Source organism: Pleurodeles waltl, chromosome 4_2 (assembly GCF_031143425.1).
Source record: "Pleurodeles waltl isolate 20211129_DDA chromosome 4_2, aPleWal1.hap1.20221129, whole genome shotgun sequence".
NCBI classification, from domain to species: domain Eukaryota; kingdom Metazoa; phylum Chordata; class Amphibia; order Caudata; family Salamandridae; genus Pleurodeles; species Pleurodeles waltl.
Window position 1 is genome coordinate 91,634,963 of NC_090443.1, and position 20,825 is coordinate 91,655,787.

The 20,825-nt window shown below is 41.9% G+C and overlaps 1 protein-coding gene across 1 annotated transcript in view; it reads left to right on the forward strand.

Moving 5' to 3' along the window:
• The first annotated feature begins 1,623 nt into the window (after positions 1-1,623).
• Positions 1,624-20,825, forward strand: part of MBD6 (methyl-CpG binding domain protein 6) — a 254,785-nt gene continuing 235,583 nt past the window's right edge. The window contains exon 1 of the mRNA XM_069230809.1: positions 1,624-1,934. The gene's annotated coding sequence lies outside the window, so the exon portion shown is untranslated. The remainder of the gene's footprint in view (positions 1,935-20,825) is intronic.

Consider the following 20,825-nt stretch of genomic DNA (forward strand, 5'->3'; position numbering starts at 1 on the left):
GATTGCCAGCTCCCTCACACCCAGGTTGGGTGGGTGGGGCTAGCATGTAAGGAGCCTCCTGCTTTGTCCCTGTCATTAGGTAACGCCACCCTATTTGTAATGCATGGGGCGAAGGCTAGAGACGTCGGGGTGATCGTGTTCGTAAGAAATACTATTGTGTATATTTCTATGGAGTATGCGTGTTTCCTAAATAAATTACGCTAGCTTCTCAAATGGACACCTTTGTCCAAGTGTTGTGTGTTTATGTTACTGCTGTATACCCACTTGAAGATGGCCCCCGCGTTATTTATTTTTTTGTTGTAGAAACTGACGATGGGCTACCGAATGTCAACATTGTATCGCCTTGTCTGTCGAAAATAATCTCTTCAACCATTCCGGCCACAGATTTTTTGAAGATCTTTGGGAGATTTACCCTTGTGAATCGTCATACTTGTTTGGGTTTCACTCAGAAATTAAATTAGCATCTTGCTGACGATTATTATATACTTCATTAGGTCAGTTTGTAAAGCCTGCCAGGTAAGAGGAGAACATGTGTTTATCTTTATATTAATGTTGCGCAGTATAATTGAAAACAACCGAACATGATCCGAAAAACTCACTTTTTTTTTCTCTTTAATAGGCTGCGTTGTCATCCAATGTACACAGGGGGCGTCCAATACAAGATGGTTGACTTTTCATATTGTCATGTCATCTCAATCCTCCTGCCGTGTTTATGTCCAACTGGCCCGTCCATTGCCGTGGACTTGGAGATACGTAATGACCTCTTCCGGTCCAGCGTACGTAACCACGACGGCTCTTTTATAACAGAGACTCTACTAAAGCAACTTAACCATATAAGTGTAACAGTTTAGCGTTATGTCCCGAGTTACATTAAAAATAGTCTGACTCACTAAATGAAAATGCGATTTCAGTTTATGCCATTTATTAACTGTATAAAACGGCATGTATAAACAGTATATTTTTATCAGGCATTTAGAGAACATAGTCACGTTCCTGTTTTCATTTGCGAAAAACATTGTTTTTAATATATGCACACTTCTCGTTGTGTTTTTTGTTATAAGTAAAAATCCTTGTAAAACACAAACTAAGCATATAATTAAATGTGGGCGAAGAATTACCCCTAGTGTGTGAAAATATGTCAGCCATCTTTGCACTATGACAATTCCAGTGGATGACAGATCATATCACTAAAAGACCAAACTAAATCTACTTTATCGAAAGGGAAGTGAAAGAGTAGCTTCAAAAATATGTAGCGAAGTATAGTTTGCCGCGATGAAAACAAAATAGTCAACGACTAATCTAGCTAAAATTCTGTTACACTGCAAAATAATATAACACAGGGCCACAACAAAGTTTAACTATTAGTATGTTTATAAATTACCAAACGTCCTTATTTAATTAACATGTAATTCATGTTTCTGTCGCTGAATATGTCATAGCTTATAAGGGTGTCAAATTTGCTTGGCAAGTAGCATGGTCCCTCCCGCACAGCTGTGTACGCGTAACATTTGCTGTGTATCTTCTGGGTTTTTACTACCTCCTCCTCCTCCTTCCACATTCTCCCTATAGCTCCCAAGAGTCGCTCGCGTTGCATGGTGGGTAAGGAATCCCCAGGGCTGCCCCTTTTGCTCGGTAGACAGTACGCATGCGCAAGAGGAAACTCCATGATTTTGTGGGCTGTGGATCCCAGGAAAAGGGAAAAAAAGAAAATAGCAACCGGGGGTATTCTGATGATCTGCATCCTTCCTGGGATTCGTGATGGACCCGTAAACCTCATACAGAGGGATCTAGCCCTCGCCTCTCTCCCCAGGGACAGCAGCAGCCTTGGTACAGCGTTTACTGCCCTTTGTTTTTAAAGGCCAGAATAGGAGGGGGGTGGAGAAGGAAGAAGAAGACCCTGGAAGGCCCATAACATCCCTCCTAGGGCGTCAGAGGTGAGTGCAAGTGTGCCACGAGCTGCCACTAACAGTGTTGAAAGGGATGCCACAAGTATGGGCAGCCATGGGGTGCTGAGATCTGGGGTCCTGTAGTTCACCGCTCTTCACCCTGTGAATGTCAGCACTCATGTATGTGATTGACTGCACCACATGTACATATCAGTCTTCACTTTCGACATAGTGCGTGGATGGTTTCATTTGGGATGTTTCAGTGTGTGCATCCGATGTGTTAGTAAAAGCATATGCTTCTGTGTCCCTTTCTCCGTCCTGTGCGTGCACCCAGCGTGTCTTTGTATTGGACTCCTGTAGGTGTGTATCCTGGGTATTACTGGCTTACATTGAGTTTGTTAGTGTATCCTCCGTATATTTGATTTGACCCCTGTGCACTCAGTGTATGTGCCACGTGCGTGTGTCACTATCACCAACTTGTGTGTGGCATTGGCAGTGCTTCATGTGTGTCATTATGACTGCCATGTGTGCATCTGTTTACATTGCACGAGTCACCATTTCGGGACCCCGAGTTGTTTAATACGTGAGACATGTTTGCGTGTTCCTAATGTGATGCTGTTGTGTACCCAATCGTTGTAATTCTGGGTGACCTGATGTCTCCATGTCACCGACACACCAGTCATGGATTTTGCTTTAACCAGTAATTTGTTTCAGGTATCTTACCTTAGTTTGTTTTTTGGAGTCAAGCCAATCGTCTCATTGGCGGAGTGCACCACTCTGTTACATTAAATCGCCGCACTGGAAAACCGTCGTCCCGGTGACATGGAGTCATCTGGTCACCCAATTCATGACCAATACACCATGTCTTTGGCAGAATGTGCATGCATTCTGAGCCTTTCTACATATATTGTTTTTTTTTTAATGCCATGTGTAATTGCTGTGCAGAGTACTTATTTACTACTCTTCAACCTATGATGCGTTTGTCATTGTATACACCACACCCTGTATGTTACTGGTTATAAATGTAGTTTTAGTGTATTCTCAATTTGTGTCTCGTTGTCTTTATTCTAAGCGTGTTACTATTTTTACCCCATATGTGTCACAATTGCTACTCAGCATGTGACTGTCTGCTCCCTTTGAGTTTCTCTGTTTTCAGTCTGGCCTCGGCGCATGTATTTTTTGCGTTCTTGGTGTGTCAGTCTTTGCATCCTTTGCGTGTCATTGCATGCAGTCTAAGTGTTGTCTCTGTCTTCTTTCAATTTTATTTTCACAATGAGTGCTTTCTTCAATATTTTCCCCTCGTATGCCAGTTGTGCATTTTCAGTGTGTCACTGTCGTATGTTATTTTGTTGTACTTTCTAGCTGTCTGCTGTGCGTTCCCATCAATTTCTGCAAACCACGTGACAGTTTGTTCGTGCTCTGTGTGTCCGCAGTGCATCTCGAGTGTTTGTTTATCTGCATCCGATTTTAATATCGCTGTGTATTGTAATATTTATTTGTATTTATTTATTAATGAAGAACTTCTACTAGAAACTGCCCCAACATGACAGTACATTAGATCCCTGTCACGAGAAATGTTTATTAAATAGGCACTGAATGTGACTGGCTGTGGATGTGACAGTATATTGAAGGCATGGTAGGTTTATTAATACTCTGCACTCATTGAGTTTAGTAATTTCGCAGCGTTACTGCCTTCTCGAATTGGACAAGTCAGCGTGCTCTCAATTTTACTGACTGCATTTTGTGTGAGTAATAATACACACCGTTTTGGGTGTGATGCCTGTGTGGACACTGCCTACTACCTGTGTAATAACAAATATGTTGCGTGTATTCTTACAGCGTGCGTGCTGCCATTGGGATGGCCTTATAACACTACCAAAGTGCTTCTTTTCAAACCTGGTTGTGAGGGTTTTGTTACAGACCAGAGTCTAATTCGGTTTACGAGGCGTTATAGGGTACTTGTATTTTTGTTGTTGTTTACATTTTGTGTGCACTGCTCATTGATAGTCATAAGGTTTGCTGTTGTGGCCAGCGTTCTTTCCGAAAGGCTTGGAGATTTCTATTTGGCTTGTGCTCTGTCTGGCATGGTGTTATGTGAGTGTGTGCTACCTGAAGTCCGAGGATCATGTTGGTAAGCAGTGTTATCCATGACCTACCTGCACTGTGTACGGTTCATGATATGCTTTCTGGTTAACATACTCTGTAGTTGGTTGGTGTTTCTTGTATTGGTGTGGTTGCATGCTTTTTATGAGCCTGACATTAACCAATAATATGCACATTTGTGCTGTGTGTGAATGTGTGTGTTGTCTAATAATATCTTGCGTTGGATGTTTATAGTTTGTTGTTTGGTCAACGTCATGTTGACGTTTAGGACCATTATTAAGTCATTCTAAGCACTTTCATGGTGACGATTAGTTCGTCATAAATTAGAAGTAACAATTTTGGTGATACACAACTCGGATCAAATCGTCTACTCCTCACAGTTACAACACTTAACTTGCACCTTTAGTATTTGAACACCGCCTTGCCTTCCTTTGAAAATCGAAGCTATTCCTTCGGGATTTTGATTTTCTGTCGATTTGATGTTTCTGAATTCCAGTGGTTTATGAATATACTTCACTTTCTAACGAACGTACTAATAGTTGATACTTCGTACAATGTCTAACGTTCATTTATTCTCTCTCTTCGAGTTTTCTCCATTATTAACTGATTGGAGCATATGGCAAGGCATCCATGTCAGCCTTTATTGCACATACCATTCTACCATTTGACCTCATATTTACTTTTGTATGTGGTTTTCTGGAACTCCTCCAGTTCATTGATCACTTTCTAGTTGTAAAACTACCTAATGCTGCATTTTGGCAAGAAGAGCATTGGCGTTGCATGGTCGTTCCTTGAACCAAGAACGTTTGCAGATCGAGTATCATTGCTCCAACAGCTGTCACACTTTGTGTCCCCGTATTGATCTAAGAATATATTTTTGCACTTTCATCAGGTAATCAAAACACAATTCCATGTGCAATCTCTACTGTATATGCCGTTTATAACCACATTTTGCCCTTGTACAAGATTAAAAATGCACGTTTATAATTGGAAATAAAATAACAGCAGACCAGCTAGGACCTGCTCTGCTTTTGGAGCTAACCGCTAAATGTGTGGAGGCCTGCCTACCTATCTAATCAATTGTGATCCCTAGATTTAGCTTTTTACCTTCCAATCTTTTTCCCTCTGCCACAATCCATTAATATGTCTTTTACTCCTTTACAAAGTTGACTACTTTGGTTTTTATTAAGCAAAAGGTCCAACTGTATTTTTCTCTATGTATGTGTAACCACTGGGCGCCACCTACATACTGTTTGCAGCTTGTTTTTACAGTCCTCTCTCACTTCGTGTAGGCTATCTGATCATTACCCTTTCCCCAATAGTATGACATATAACTCTGTATTTTTTATGTTTGAACCCAGAATGCAATTTTTGTGTATTAGCTCTTATTATAGGTTTCTGTTGTCCACTCGAGTTTCTTCAGGAAGCAGTTACCAGACAAGGTACACTCACTACTGAGTTTACAAAGCCAATTTGATCCTTTTAGAATTGACTTGCTCTACATAGTTTTGTGTAGTTTGCTTGGCATAGTAACACAAAAGGATGATGGACGGAGTGCTGAAACTTTTCAAACACCCACCCCCAGTCACAGATCTGGGTTTAATCCGTCATTCTTTTGCTCACCATGCCACCCCAGTTTGGACCTAGCCATATGCAAATCAGTCTTGACCCTGTTCCCCATGGGAACAGTCCAGCCCAAACTGCCAGGCCAGGTCCTCCCTGGACCGTAAACAAGCATCCTGGGACCGGTTTCAGGGTATCAGCCTTCATCAGCCAGGCTAGCTTGAATCCAGTGGCACAGTGAGCAAGAGACCCTGCTTGGCATAGATTGTATGAGTGCAGTGGGTAGGAAAAGCTAAATTAATGGACATTTGGCCTAGTTGATGGAGGCTCTGAAAAATTCTTTTGAAGTGTGCTTGAACTCTTCATCCCGGAAAGGATTTAAGCAGGGAAAGGTGAATAAGGTTCTTTTTATGTTTTATTGGGAGGTATAAGGTTGAACGTAGTGTGAAGTTGGTACGTAGTAGTGGAATGAGAATATACTGTCTGACTATCTATCTGTTCCTGAGGATAGATTCTATGTTGCAGCTTGAACTGTAGCTAGAGCTTGAGAGTAACATCCGTTCGTTTGTTATTTAATGGATTTCAGTTGTTTTCAAGTTTCTCTGCTGCAAAGGTTAGCAGCATATGTCAGTTGTTGTTTTTCCTTTTTTATTATTTACCTGAGGTGAAGCTTGTCAGCACCTGTCAAGATAGCCATTTTTTTTAGGAAATGGGGTCTATGGTACACATTTCAATTAATTGAAAAGACAAGTTTAAAGTGATTATTGTTTTTCTTGTAAGGAATGGATAAAAAAGTTGGTTAAATATATGTTGCGGGCTGTTGTGTTGTGTATGTTCACAGATATTATGTATTGACTTATTTCCAAAGGAATGGTTGATATCCAGACAAATTACTTATTTTTTAAATTGTATTTTTTGTTACTTCAGTGGCACATTTTCATAGCTGTGTAAATTTAAGGTGTTACTGTCAGTGAACATGGATGGCCACTGTGTACAGGGAAGTTGCTTCACAAGGCATGGTTGTAGAAAAAAAACATCTAAAGTTAGATCAAAAGAAGGAGACTGTGAGAAAATAGTCATGCTTTATAGAGGTGTGAAACATTACCAAAATCCCTTTCCCTTATAGTGTAGGCTAATATGTTGAAAGCAGAGCAGGCAAACACAATTGTATTCTATATTTTACAGAGATAAAGAACCACCGTAAGTTGATTTGTCACTTGTGCAAAAGCCCTATTCAGTAAAATTCTGTACAGCAATGCCCATCCTGATGTTGGAGCTCTGTAGCCTCTTCTCTAGAAATGGGGCACTTCCTCACACGTTTTAAAGAAGAAGAATTTCAAGGAAGTCTGATTATTCTGCTTAATGGTGAACATTGCTTTTTACCAGTTTAGGGTGATTTTGTCATGCAAAGCAACACTTCTAGCGCATAGTTCTTTTAATTTCTGCTATTGAACCTTTGCATCTTGACTATCTGTATTGTAAAGGGTAGTGCTTTTAGGATGAGTGCTTTGAAGGAGGAGAGCTTTTGCAGATGTTACAAGAGACAGCAGGAGGAGGTATTGGAATGACATAAGTGTACAACCCAATCTAAATCAAGTAATTTGTTAAAATGTAGTGATGTTACAAGAGAGTCATAGTTTGTATTCCTATCAATGAAGACAGTAGAAGAATATACAGATGGAATGTGAGACATGTTTCTATTCAGGAAACACAGTCATTTTGCATGATGGATCATGGGTTTAATTGGTCTCTTGGGTTCCATATGTAACCATCACATCACTGAGTTGGCATCATGTAGTGGCCTTCCTGGTCTTGCACCCTTATGAGGTCAAAAAAGATACTGCAGCTGTTTTGGGTAATAATAGCACGATATTTGTGATCCCAGAGGGATTTTAGGTCATGTTGTGTGATGCATAAATGGTAGATATTTGTTTTACTGACTCAATTAAAAAAAGGAGAAAAGTGACACGATTACTGTGAGTACTTGTGCCTCTTGTGATTCAGAAAGCTCATCAATAGACCATCAAGAGTGTACACTGACATCAAAAGAGAAAGGCAGAGGTAATCATTTACTTTAGAAGCGACAGTTAGGGGCAAATACTGACTTTGCAAGGTCTAAGATGAATTAAGAATTGACTTTGCAAGAGAGAAAGCAGGCGTACGTATAACCTTTCCAAAGGTGCATGAGAGCCCAGATGTTTATAAAGGCAGGCGCCTCTGGGCATCTGCATTGCGGGCGGACCAGCTGGCTGGGGCTATTGGTCAGTGTAGTCCTTCTGCACTGGGCCCCTGTCAGACTCCTATGTCTCCTTCAGTGATCCTGTGCTGTGGGAGAGTCCAAATGTTTATAAAGGAAGGCGCCTCTGGGCGTCTGAAGTTGGGGCGGACCAGCTAGCTTGGGCTACTGGTTAGTGTGGTCCTTCTGAACCCAGCCCTGCTCAGGGCCCTCTCACATAGAGTGCATGGACTGAGGATGGACAGCCAATCTTGTGATTTTAAAATAAAAGGGGAACATGAGTTAAACGCTTTTTGTTTTTTTATAGAGGCCTGAAGATTAATCTCTTGTCTGCTTTATATGGATGCTTTAATGTTTTGAAGATGGGCACCCATTAAATAGGCTGATGATCTCTTAAACTATCTCCGAATGTGATTTGGGGTTGTTCAAAAGAGAAGTGCTGCTTAAACCCCTAATCTCACAAGTATATCAAATATTAAGATGCAAAGGATAACTGAGGGAGAAAAATTGATGAAAAACGTTAGGCAGTAGTAACATTTTTGGTTAATGAAGGCTAAGACGTCCTTTAAAAATTAAGGTGTACATAGGGTCTTTGTTCCCCTGCCATCTTCCTCACCTTTTCTTTAATCTTCTGAAGACTTCAATAGTACTCTGCAGCCAGTTCCAATGCTCCCTGGCTTTGCATTGCTTACTAAAAGATATATTTTGGTTAGGAAGCATTGAGAATAACCTATGTTGTTTATATAGCTTTGAGACTAGAGCCTTGTAAACTGGTAAGTGGCTTTTCAAGCCCTACCGTTCTGTGCCACCTCTAAGTTTCAATTCTTTTTATGTTTTTTTTTTAAAAAGGTCTACCACACACCAGGTAGGAATATCCACTTTATCAAAACTCTCCTCTCCCACACACTTCCAGCCCCAAATGAACATAGTTAACCCCCACTAGGTGATAAAGTCCTCATTCATAAATCCCTAGGGGAAAGTCAGGTAACTAGAATGACTTTACAATTATTCTTGAGTATTAAGTTTGATATTTGGTGTGCGCTCAAGGTAAATCTTCTCACTGAAGATTCCCAATGATCCAGCATTGGGCCTTATTTCTAAATTCTGTGGTCAGATTCATTTTTCTTCTCTGTTCCAAAGGAGAAATAGAAAATACATCAAATTAATTACAGTGTAACTTGAGGGTCACACATTTCCAGAGACCGACTTATAGTTCAAAGGGCTTTATGTAGACTCAAAGTCAAACCTACATGTATGAGTCTCAAATTCATAGTATAAATGTACAGAATAGCCAAAGGTGAATCAAAACATTGTACAATATGAAATTTAACTAACATGTAAAAGATCACTAATTCAATAGCGATAATGCAGAAAATAAGGAAAAACAATTGATGCATAGAGTTTAAATCCAAGCTTTCCTGCCTAACCATTAAATCTAAAATCCTAACTATGCTAATATTCTATAGGTTCAGGAGAATAGTCAGCACGACAGAATCTCCGGAGAAGGTTCCATGATGAGTGGTATGGCGGCATGAAGCCACATAGAAATTAAGTTCAAGAGATGTATCTAATTAAGATCCACTCTCAGCTAAAGGCAAAGGGAGTGTGAAGCTAACTGCCAACTAAACCACACTTAAATCTTGATTGTTCCAAGGGTGATCTCATTGTCAAATACCTTTCCCAGTTCAAAAAATATAGTCACAAATTATTAGTTGCTAACTGACACTTTAGCCTTCTCAGGTTTCGGCGTCAACCTTGGTACACCCTCGCACTTTGGAATTTCAAAAGAGTTACAGCTGCCAACCCAGTATACTCCTCACGTCCTTGATAAGCATCCCACCGGGCTTTTCTTATCATCCCAAACAGTGAGCTACTATTAACTCAGTCTCGGATCCTGACACCTGCAGCTTTAGAAAAACATTCAAAAAGCAACTTCACATTGAAGGTTAGAACACAGAAAAATATATGGGCCTTCACTCTGGCCAAACTAGGTAAGCACGTATAAACTTTCATGTTAAATAAATTGTATATGTCTCTTATATCAGAAATATAAACAGTAATATTTCTAAAGCACTGTAACATAAACAGTCTTTCAAAACAATGATAAAATATGACATATATGAAACATTGCATTCACTTGTGCACTTTGCTTGTATATTTCACAGTGCACCCACGTTTAAATGAAGACATTAAGCAGAGAAACAACCACCCCTTCATTTCATGTTTTAATGCAGTATAATATCAGACCCCCAAGTTTGAAGTGATTTGGATGTAGAGAATTGTATGCTAGTATTTTTTGCATTCTGTCAAGGCCCAGGGTCTCTGGATCCACTGTTAATAGACTGCTGTCTGCTAGGATTGTTTTTTTTGGCAGCTAATAATAGATGTGATATTGACTTCCTCCTGTCGGAGTAAAGTGGATCCCATCGTTTCGTGTATTTCTTCAATAGCATATGACCATAATCTCTGTCCAGAACATTATTATACAATTAATCTTTTTCAGCTGGTGTTCTTTGCAAAATGATTTGCTCTAATAAGAATCTCCTGCTGCTGTTTGTCTTCTAACGTAAAACCCAGTTCGGTCTCCCATTGTAGCTGAGATGGAAGTTTAGTATCTGTGGGATTTGTGTTGAGGGTGGGCTATATAACTGAGACCAGGTGCTGCATGGATGATAAACTCTGGAGAAACGTCTTATAGGGGATCGTACTCTTATTGTCCTATTTTCATTGTTGGTTGAGGGGGGCAGAGTCTTAATTGGAAATAATGGAACATTTCTGGCTCCGGGATTCCACATGTTCCTCTGATATCTTCAGATTATCTAACTGTGCCCTGAAAGGAAAGATCCTTGAGCCTGACACATCCCCCCTTTTCATTTTGAGAAAGTGCTCCTGTCTTGCCCTGTAGAGCCGCTCTTGTTACCAGGCAATGGATTTAACAGAGAGGGATAATTAGTGATGCTTAAGGTTCATGCCAGCTGGTCTCATATGAGTAGGGTCAAGCTTGTGATCAGTGCTCTGCACAGGTTAATTCCCCTCCTGGCCTTTGGGATCCACTGAGCCTCACACGAGGGGTCAATAGCCAGACTTAAGTCTGAAAAACACCATGGTATGTCTGTCTCTCTTTTCACTCTTTCCACCAGATATCCAAGCTGTGAATCCGGATGATAGGGCTGGATTTGGGGTACCTCTAATCTTCTTATTTTGCAATGTCTGGTGTAATGTTGCTGTCTCAAGCTTGGTTTGCTGTTGGCACATTTAAAGGTGTTGTATAGATGATGAAGTCAAGCAATATTGCTTTTATCCATGGGTAGAGGAATGGCTTGAAACACGTATAATATTTTGGGTAGCAACATCATCTTCCAATCTGTTATCTGGCTGACCCACACCAGTGTGAAATTGTGCAACATTTTAGTCCTTGCTTTAATTTCACATACCAAAGCCTCTTGTTTGTCTGTAGATTGCTATCGCGGGGTGAATCTCACCCCCAGATATCGTATCCCTTCTGCAAACAATCGTAAGGGGCGGCACAGCTGTAGTTGTTTCAGTAGCGCAGGGCTGTCATGTCCCACGCAGTGGGAGCGCATTGAAGAGAACAAGACAACAGTACAGGACCATGAAATTAGGTGACGGGACAGGTGAAACAAAGGAGGAGCAGGAGCATGTACACCTTCGTGGGAGACTGGCTTGGCAGCACTAAACAATTCCCTTAGTACCTGCGGGGTGGATATGTGAGTAAAGTGGTCCAGCATATTCAAGTTTGTACCGGGTCCGAGGCTGGTCTGCTGTGAACAACTGAAGAGTATGGTAGTTCACAGTAGGGAACGCTGTAAGTGGTCCCACAGTGGGTAATCTGTAGTGGCTTCATAACTTACATGTGAGCCAATGCCAGCAGGATAACATCCCACCCAGTGACTGATGTGGTTTTCTCAGGCCTGTGTCTTAGGCATCTAAGCACATCATCTTCTGCATGAGATCTTTTGATGAGTTCCGACTTCCAAGCCTGATGGATGGCGGTGGCGTACTGGAATTCCATTTCCGCACTATCGTGCACTTCACAAGTGCGAAGGTGAGGTCAGTGAATTTACTGTGGGCTTTATTTGATTTTGGGTGAGGCATGTTCTGGGCATGAAAATGTGAAACGTTTCAGTGAGCCTCATAACTAACTCACACACCTAATGCCAGAAAGGGTGGAGTGCCTTGCACTACCATGTCAAATGAAAGAAATTTGCCTTGTCTTTCTTGCATCTGTTAAAATCTGTTGCAGCTTAGCTATGGTGAGGTAAGTGCTGCACACATAGGGGCTTATTATGACTTTGGCGGACAGAAAAGCCTGTCTGCTGAAGTCCCGAAGGACAGGTTGCCACCAGTGTGGCAGCTTCCTTGCCGGGCCCATTATGAGTTTCCCGCTGGGTAGGCAGGCAGAAACTCAGATTCCGCCTGCTGGCCCTGCGGGAAATGGCCTACAGGATTGTTTCCAGCGCGTAATAGAGCTGGCTGCAATGCTGTAGTGTGTAGGGTGCACCAGCACCCATCGCAGAGTTTACTGTGTGCAAAGCAGACAGTGAACATTGCGACAGGGCTGGCCAGGGGGGCTCCTGCACTGCCCATGCCAAGTGCATGGGCGGGGCAGGGCCCCCCCTGCACCCTGTCTCTCCCAGGGCGGTGCTACCATCATGAAACTGCTGGCGGAGAAGGGGGTCGTAATGACTGCCCTGGCAGATTAGGACCGCCAGGCCGATGTGAAGTCGTAATCTGGCAGTGCAGGCGGTTGTACCGCAGTGCTACCTGTTGCGGTTGTAATATGAGCGCAGACAGCCTCATTGACAGCAGGCCAACCGCCACCGCGACCCTGGCGGCATTAGACTGACAGAGTCGTAATGAGGCCCATAGTGTATTTTTTGCAATTTAGCAGCTATAATTTCCCAGCTATCTGGGATCTTTATTCTGTTCTTCTTCAGTATAATTCAGATGGACCTGCACAGTGGTGGTCACCTTTTGATGCAGTAAAGTTGTTGTATGGGGTCACCAAGAAGAGGGCTAGGGGTGGCACAGGATCTATAGAATAAAGGTGAGAACCCATCGGGCCCTGTGGCTTTACCTAACTTCAAGCCAGAAATAACTTTCAATACTTCAACAATCAAAGGGACATCTATGGATTCTGTCTTACTGAACTTCGACAGATAGGCCAAATCTAGAAATTTCCTAGATGATGAGGAAGTGCTTTCTGCTATGGATAGAGTTAGATAAAATATTTTTTTGAAGAGTTTGAAGATTCCCTTTTGATAATCTTGCACATTACCATCTACATCTTTAATTTCAGAGCTGAGACTACAGGACGTTCTAGCTAACGATATCCTGACTAGAAGTCTGCTAGGTTTATTATTATTATTATTATATATTTGTAGAGCACATGGCTACCAGAAGGCCTCCCAGCGCTAACGCAGGACCGTTAAACAGATAAGCTGACAGACTATAAAGGAAAAAGAAATGTCTTGAGCTTTTTACGAAACTGAAATTCTGACTTTTCTGATCGAAGCTCAGTGGTAAGGAATTCCATAGGTGACCCGCCTTGAAGGCAAAAGACCTGCCTCCCCATCTTACTTTATTAAACCGAAGTGTATTGATCAAAGAGGCGGAGGAAGATCTAAGTGATCTCTGGGGGTTGTAGGGAGTCATAATATGCCTAAGAAAGGCCTGACCCCTATTGTGGAGTGCACAATGCACGTAACAGGCAGCTTTAAAGTTAATGCGCTGTTAAATGGGGAGCCAGTGGAAGGTACACTGAGCAGATTTAGACGAGTGGTGTCTCGGGTACCCGATAGAAGGCGGGCAGCAGAATTTTGCACCACCTGTAGTCTCTTTAGCACATAGGAAGAAGAACTGAAGAACAAAACATTCCTATAGTCTAGGCGAGACAGTATCAAGGCCTGGGCAGTGAGCCTTTTGGCTACAAAGGGAAGAAATGTAAAAAAATCTTCCTACAGGTCCTCAGTAAGTAAAAACATGTAGCCGCCAATTTCTTCGAGTGGCATTCCATTGTGAGGCGAGAGTCCAGTCAAAAACCTAGACTCTTTATGTTATCTTTGGACAAGGGAAGTTCGTTTAGTCCGACTGAGACTAAGGCAGGGGGCTTCAAACATGAAAAAGTTTCTACCAACATAACCTCAGTTTTTTCCTCATTTAACTTGTTTGCTGTTCACCATCAATTTAGCGACATCGGATTGGCATAAAGAGAGAGTGGCAAAATCTGAGCCGGTCCCAGTAGAGAAAGAAAAAAACGATTGAGAGTCATTGGCATAAGACACAAGAGAAAACCCATGGGGTTCCACGATCTTTGCCAAGGGGGGCATATAAATATTGAAGAGCATAGGGCTTAATGAAGACCCCTGTGGAACCCCACAGGTCAGCGGGAAGGTGTCAGAATAATAGGATTGATCCAGGACTTGAAAAGTTCTTTGACTCAAACATGAGGAAAGCCAATTGAGGCAGGTACTTTCAATTCCCATTTGAGAGGCTCTGCGAAGAAGAACTGTATGACCTACTGTGTCAAAAGCGGCACTTAGATCCAATAAAATGATTGCTGCATATCTGCCAGCATCCACACGTAGTCTAGTGTCTTCAGTGACAGCCAACAAAGCTGTTTCGGTGCTGTGGAGCGGTCTAAATCCCTTTTGGGGATTATAAAGAAGATTATGTTCCTCTAGGAAACCTGAGAGTTGATATGTTTCTCAATTATTTTTGACACAATGGGAAGAAGAGCAATTGGTCTATAGTTAGATAGTGAAACTGTGTCAAGATTTTTTTTTTTTAATAGAGGCTTAACTACTGTATGTTTCCAGTGTTGTGGGACATGCCCATGTAACAAGTCATTCAAAATGTTCATTAGCACCGGTGATATAACTTCGAATCCTAAAGCTAAGATAGAAGGAGGGGAAGGGTCCAGAGGAGATCCTGATTTTATGGAGCCCAGGTAATTATCTACTAGATCTTTAGTCAGAGGCTGGAAAGCTGAGAGTGAGGCTCGAGGGGGCTGATCGTCAGAATGAAGGACAAACTCATCCTCAGTGCAAGAGTTACTAGGAAGAGTTGCTTGGATGTCAGCGATTTTCCTTTGAAAAAGGACAGGCTAAGACATTACTATGTGCCTAAGAGCCCTCTACTGTGTTCTTGACCGGAGGAAGCTTAGCCATTTCCTCAAAGATAGAGAAAATCTCTCTAGGAGAGTGTGAGGATCGTTCCATCCTGGAGGTACAATGGGAGCCTTGTGCCACCTTAATTTCCAAGTAGAAAGAACAAGTCATATTCCTATAATCTCTTTTGAGACCAGGATCGTATGATTTCCTCCTCTTTCTCTCCATCTGCTTACGTTCGTTTTTTAAATCCAGCAGATGGGGAGTAAACCAAGATGAGTTCTTTTTCCGAAAGGTCTTAACCATAGTTTTAGTGGGTAGAATAATATCTAGGGATTCCAGAATCCATTTGTCAAAACCCTCAGCTGTATAGTGTTGAGGAAGAGTGGAGGAGGGAAACTGGTTTGTTAATGTGTCCATCCAGTCGTTCTTCTTCAGCTTTAACCACTGACGTCCCATTAATTTAGCACAAGGCTGATGATTTACAGGAGGTTGGGTGGGGAGAGTAAATATAAATTGGTTTTGTTAAACTGCATTGGCAAATGGTATCCATCATGGTGAGGAAGTAATGTCAGGAGGGCTCCTGTCACTTGTTTTGTCTTTTAAGGAATGTATCAATTGTATTTGTTTCTGTGATGGTTATGATTTTTGCCCTTTTTATGTATGGTTGATTTATCGCATCGAAATGGTCTAATTTTAGACCGAATAAATAATAAAGTAAAGTAAATACAATTAAAAAATGGTCCGACCAAACCAAAGGAAGAAGAGCCTGGGCTAGTAGTTTAGGGAGATTACTAAACGCTGGGTTGATTGTATGACATGAAGGTTAGTGGGGCCAGATATCAGTTGTGTTAAATCCAAGGCTGCTAAATCTGTAAGTAGGGGTTTGGCAGGAGCGTTGTGAGGTTCCTCTACCTGAATGTTAAAATCCCCTAAAGTGGTACAGTTTGAATATTTACAACCAAACTCTGCCACACAATCAGGCAGAGCCTGCAAAAAACTAGCATGGGGGCCTGGAGGATGGTAAATCAAGATACCAGAGAAGGTGAAGGTGGCATCAATTGTCGAAAAGAAGGCCAGGCTTTCACAGTCTGGAATACAGAGGGGGTGGGAACGACAATGAATTGTATACCTTATAAATTATTCCGATCCCTCCTCTTCTCTGAGGTCTATCTAGGTGCTGTAGGGAGTAATTTGAGGGAAGGGACCTAATTATATCAGGAGTGGAGGCCTCAGAGAGCCAAGTTTCTGTCAAAAACTGAGCCTCTGGTGCATAGTCATTTAACAATGAATGAATATATAGTTTGTGCAGGTACTGCTTTTTATTTATTGCCTTTGTCTTTAAATTTGGCCCTTATCCTGAATAAAATGTTGTTGGCTTTGGCAATTTCTCTAGTTCAAATGTGGCCCCTAACACTAGTAAGGCATCACCAGACTGCTTTGGATGGGATGTTTTTTTTTTTTTGCTTGCTTTAGTTCACCCTTCAAATTAGTCATATGGGCTTCTCCCAAAGCCTTTATTCGGGTTGCTTCTTCAATCTATATGTTCCTCAATATCGTCTTTAGGGCATCGCAAACCCAATTTGTTTTATTTTCATCACTCGTATTACACAGTGATAAATATTATTATTTTTTTTTTTTGGGTCATGGAGGCGAGAACCATGGAGCCTCCAGGAACAGTGTTAATTCAGAGTTTTTTGTATCAGCCAAGGTAATGTTTTTGACACAGGGCCATTTTCTGAAAGCATAACACGGGGCTGCTAAGCTGCTGTGAGATATTCGAGAATCTATTTATCAACAGTGATATATTCAATTCTGGCATCAGTGGCACGGGCTGAAGAATAATGTGACTGATTTATGTTTAAGGGCTGTCAGAAGAGCAAGGCATTGACCAGCCCCATTTCTTCCAGATTTCTTTCCTCCTCCATCTATACTAGGTCTCTGAACATATCTAGGTTTTGAGTGGTCTTGGTATTTGTGCATTACTAAATTTAGGACGATCCAACCCAAACCATCAAGGTTCATTTAAGTCTGAAAAGCTTATGTCAAAGCTTGATAGCTGGAGATTATACTAAGTCTCTTTTCCCACCAGCCAGAGCCTGTCTCTATCCCTCTTTAGTCCGGCCTCTGTGAAGGTGAATGTTGTATTTTATTGATATTGCTACGTCAGCGGCTTCCTTAGGAGCCAGGGCATGGTACTGTACTGGCAATTTGTCTATGTTGAGTAAATGTCTCTTTTGTAGGAAGCCGATCTGTGCTCTAATATTGTCAATTTCTTTTAGAGTAGAAGACTCTTGCCTGGGCTGTTAAGGCTCTGTCATTATATGAGCCAAATTTTAGTAAAGTCTGATTATTTTTTTGTTTGCCCTATTATTTTAAGCGTTCAATGAGGTATATAGTGAAGCCTGGCTCATGTACTCAATGCTTTATACTCATTAATGTCCCCTCCACCCCAGCCTAAGACAACAACAAAAAAACAACACTATCCTACTGTTAGGGTAATCTAGGAACTGATTGGTTTTATGTTTCCACAGTTTATCTCCACAAACAATATGTTTGGGGTAGAGAGCTTTGCTTGCCTCCCCAATGTCTTCCCCCTGCCCCAGTAGTCCCTCGCTGCCCAGCACCTGACTGATGGCCCTTTGTTTTGTAACAGCAAGTTGTGTCTGAAAAGAACTCCTGTATCCCAAGCTTGAAGTCCGTTGGCTTAATCGTGTTGGTAGATTAATAAGCATTCTCTCACGGTATGCTGTAGCACATGTTCTTTGCTCATATTAATTTAATCATGCTGAGGCTGGGTTCTTTGGGCTCCTCATGAACCATTTATAGAAGCGTTTGGGCCTCCTTCGAGGAAGATATTGCTTGGTCCTTCTCTTTCCCGTGAAAAAGAAGCTCAAAGGGATGTCCCTACCTTTTTTTTCTTTAGTGGGTTGTACTCCTATGACCATGACTACCTATGACTTGCTCAAATATTCTAACACCCACCCCTCCAGGCGGGCAACTGTTCTCCCATGCAGATATAGCATATTCCTTAGGTACTCTAAAGCGTGTTAGGGCACCTGGCTCGGATGGTGTTCCAGCAGACCTATTCTTAACCGACATTGAAATCTGGTCAAGATACATCACCATTATATCGAATGCAATAGCATCTGGGGCACCAGTCCCTGAGTCCTGGAAGGGTGCCATTGTAGTCCCGATTTTTTTAAAAAGGGTGACAGAGCCCTCCTGTGTGCAGAAAATGTGTTGTCACTGCCTTATGGGCAAGATTCAAGACTGGATGGCTGAACACAACATTCTTAGTCCTCTTCAGGCAGGTTTTCGTAAAAAAAAAAATATCCACCATTGAGCAAGCCCTCAGGTTTTTGCTTTTATACTGGAAGACAGTTTTTATTGGCAGTGGGAATCTGTATGTTGCTTTTGTGGCTCTGAAATCCGCATTCGATCCAGTATCCTATAACAAGCTGTGGGAAGTTCTTTCCCTAATGGGTATCCCTGAGCACATACTTGCAATATTAATTCGGCTTCATGAGGGTAATAATGCATGTGTTAGGTGGGTTGACCAGGGGCAGCTAACTGACAGAATCCAGGGGTTAAGGGGTGTACGGCAAGGTGTGTCCTTGCTCCCACCTTGTTCTCTTTGTACATTAATGATATTGGGCCAGATGCAGGAAACACTTTGCGACTCGCAAACGGCAAAATCTGCCGTTTGCGACTCGCAAATGCGTGTTTCCAGTGCAGAAATGCATTCTGCGAGTCGGGAAATGCATTTCAGAATCGCAAATAGGAAGTGGTGTTCCCTTCCTATTTGCGATTCCTAGTGGTATGCAATACCATTTGCGACTGGATATGCGGTCGCAAATGGTGTCGCAGTTACCATCCACTTCAAGTGGATGGTAACTCACTCGCAAATTGGAAGGGGTCCCCATGAATGGACCCCAAATTATTTTTTCCAAGGGACCACTACCTACCCTGAAAAAATACCGAAACTAAAGGTTTCGGATTTTTTTTTTAAGTGCAGCTCGTTTTCCTTTAAGGAAAACGGGCTACACTTAAAAAAACAAAAAAAAAAACTGCTTTATTTAAAAGCAGTCACGAACATGGAGGTCTGCTGACTACAGCAGGCCTCCATGTTTGCGAGTGCCCATAGTCGGTATGGGGCAGCAATTTGCGACCCACCTCATTAATATTAATGAGGTGGGTTATTGCGACCCCATTCCGACTCGCAGACGGTGTCTGAGACACCGTTCTGCATAACATTTTGCGAGTTGCAAATAGCGAGTCGCTATGACTCGCTATTTGCAAGTCGCAAAATGTTTCTTTGCCCATTGTCCCTTCTCTACTCCGAGTGGAGGCTTATCCAACGTCGCTAGGCACACAAAAAATTCCGGTCTTGCTCTGTGCCGATGATACACTCCTGATATCCAAGACCCCAAGTGGATTACGGAAACTCCTCACTTTCTTTGAGGAATTTTGTTCCACGCGAGGACTTGAAATCAATGCCTCCAAAACTAAATTAATGACGCTCAATCCCCACAGATCCTTCAGAGGGATGTTTATCCTCGAGGGTACCCCACTTGAAAAAGTGGGCACATTTAGTTACCTGGGCCAAATGTTAACTGAAAAATTGTCTTGGAAATCACACATTGCAAAGTAGGCACTAAAACTAAAGCAAACAACAGGGGTTTTAATAAAGGATTTTAATCTGTTGCACACCAAACCAATACGCCCTGCAATCCAGATAAATGAAGCGAAGGCTGTGAGCTCAGCTCTTTACTGGGGCGGAACTATGGGGCTATGCCAAAACCAAAGAAATAATGATCTTTGAAAAGAACTTTCTAAGAAATCTCGTGTCCCTCCCGCCAAGCACTCCACTGTTTCCCCCTTTTTAAGGACCTAGGCATGAAACGTATTGGCCACAGGGCCCGCCTACGTCCCCTCTTGTACTTGCGGCATCTTTGGACTACCCCAGAGCTTGCTTCCTTTACTGTAGCCTTTCAGGTCATTTTAGAAGCTGACCATTCTCATAGTATCCCCTGGCTCAGACATATCAAGGGGTTACTTTATTTGCTTGGGCTTAGAGAACTCTGGGACTCTCCAACTACTGCCTCCTATCAAAAATCAACCTAAAAAAATTGTATTGGCAAACGGTAGACTCTGAAGATCTGGGGGTTGTACTTCACTCCACACTATCATGTGAATTTGCCAACCTAAAAGAGACCTGCAAATACGAGGCCTTCTGGGACATAATCACGGTGCCTAGAGAAAATAAATTGTACTTCCAGTTCTGCATAGGCACCTTGCCACTAAGATCACTTACCAGTCGCTGGTCATATGAAGTAACAACCATCTGCCCAGCTTGCAAAGCAGCTATTGAAAACTTCCTTCATGTTTTATTTTTCTGCCTTGCATACGCTGCCTCTAGTGAGTAAGTAAGTAAAAGGTTTATTGTTTAGTTATTTAAAACCATAACAAAAGTGAAAAAAAAAAGAGATCCAATATTTAAAAAAGAAAAATACATTTCTGATGTTACTAAGTATCCGTCGAGGGATTATTCACATCGTCCAGTCGTTTCAATTTGAGCTCCTTAGGAACTCGTTTTAAAGATGAATAGAGTGTTGCTACTTAAGATTTTGCTTGCTCCAGTGTGAGTTGCCTCTAGTAGGAAATGGTTGGCCCCGGCTTGTAGACTGCTGGGAGTCCGCAGGTCCGACATAGCCCTTCGAATTCTCAGATCAGACACTCGCTCGACGTTCGTGATTACTGTTGCCGAGTTCCTTGGGGCTAGTTGGATTGTTAGAGTACAACTTTTATCTGTATAATGGTTTTAGTAAGAATGTATCAATTCACTCTGGGGGTGCACTTAATTTTATTATTTTTATTTAGTTATATGTACTGTACATATTTTAT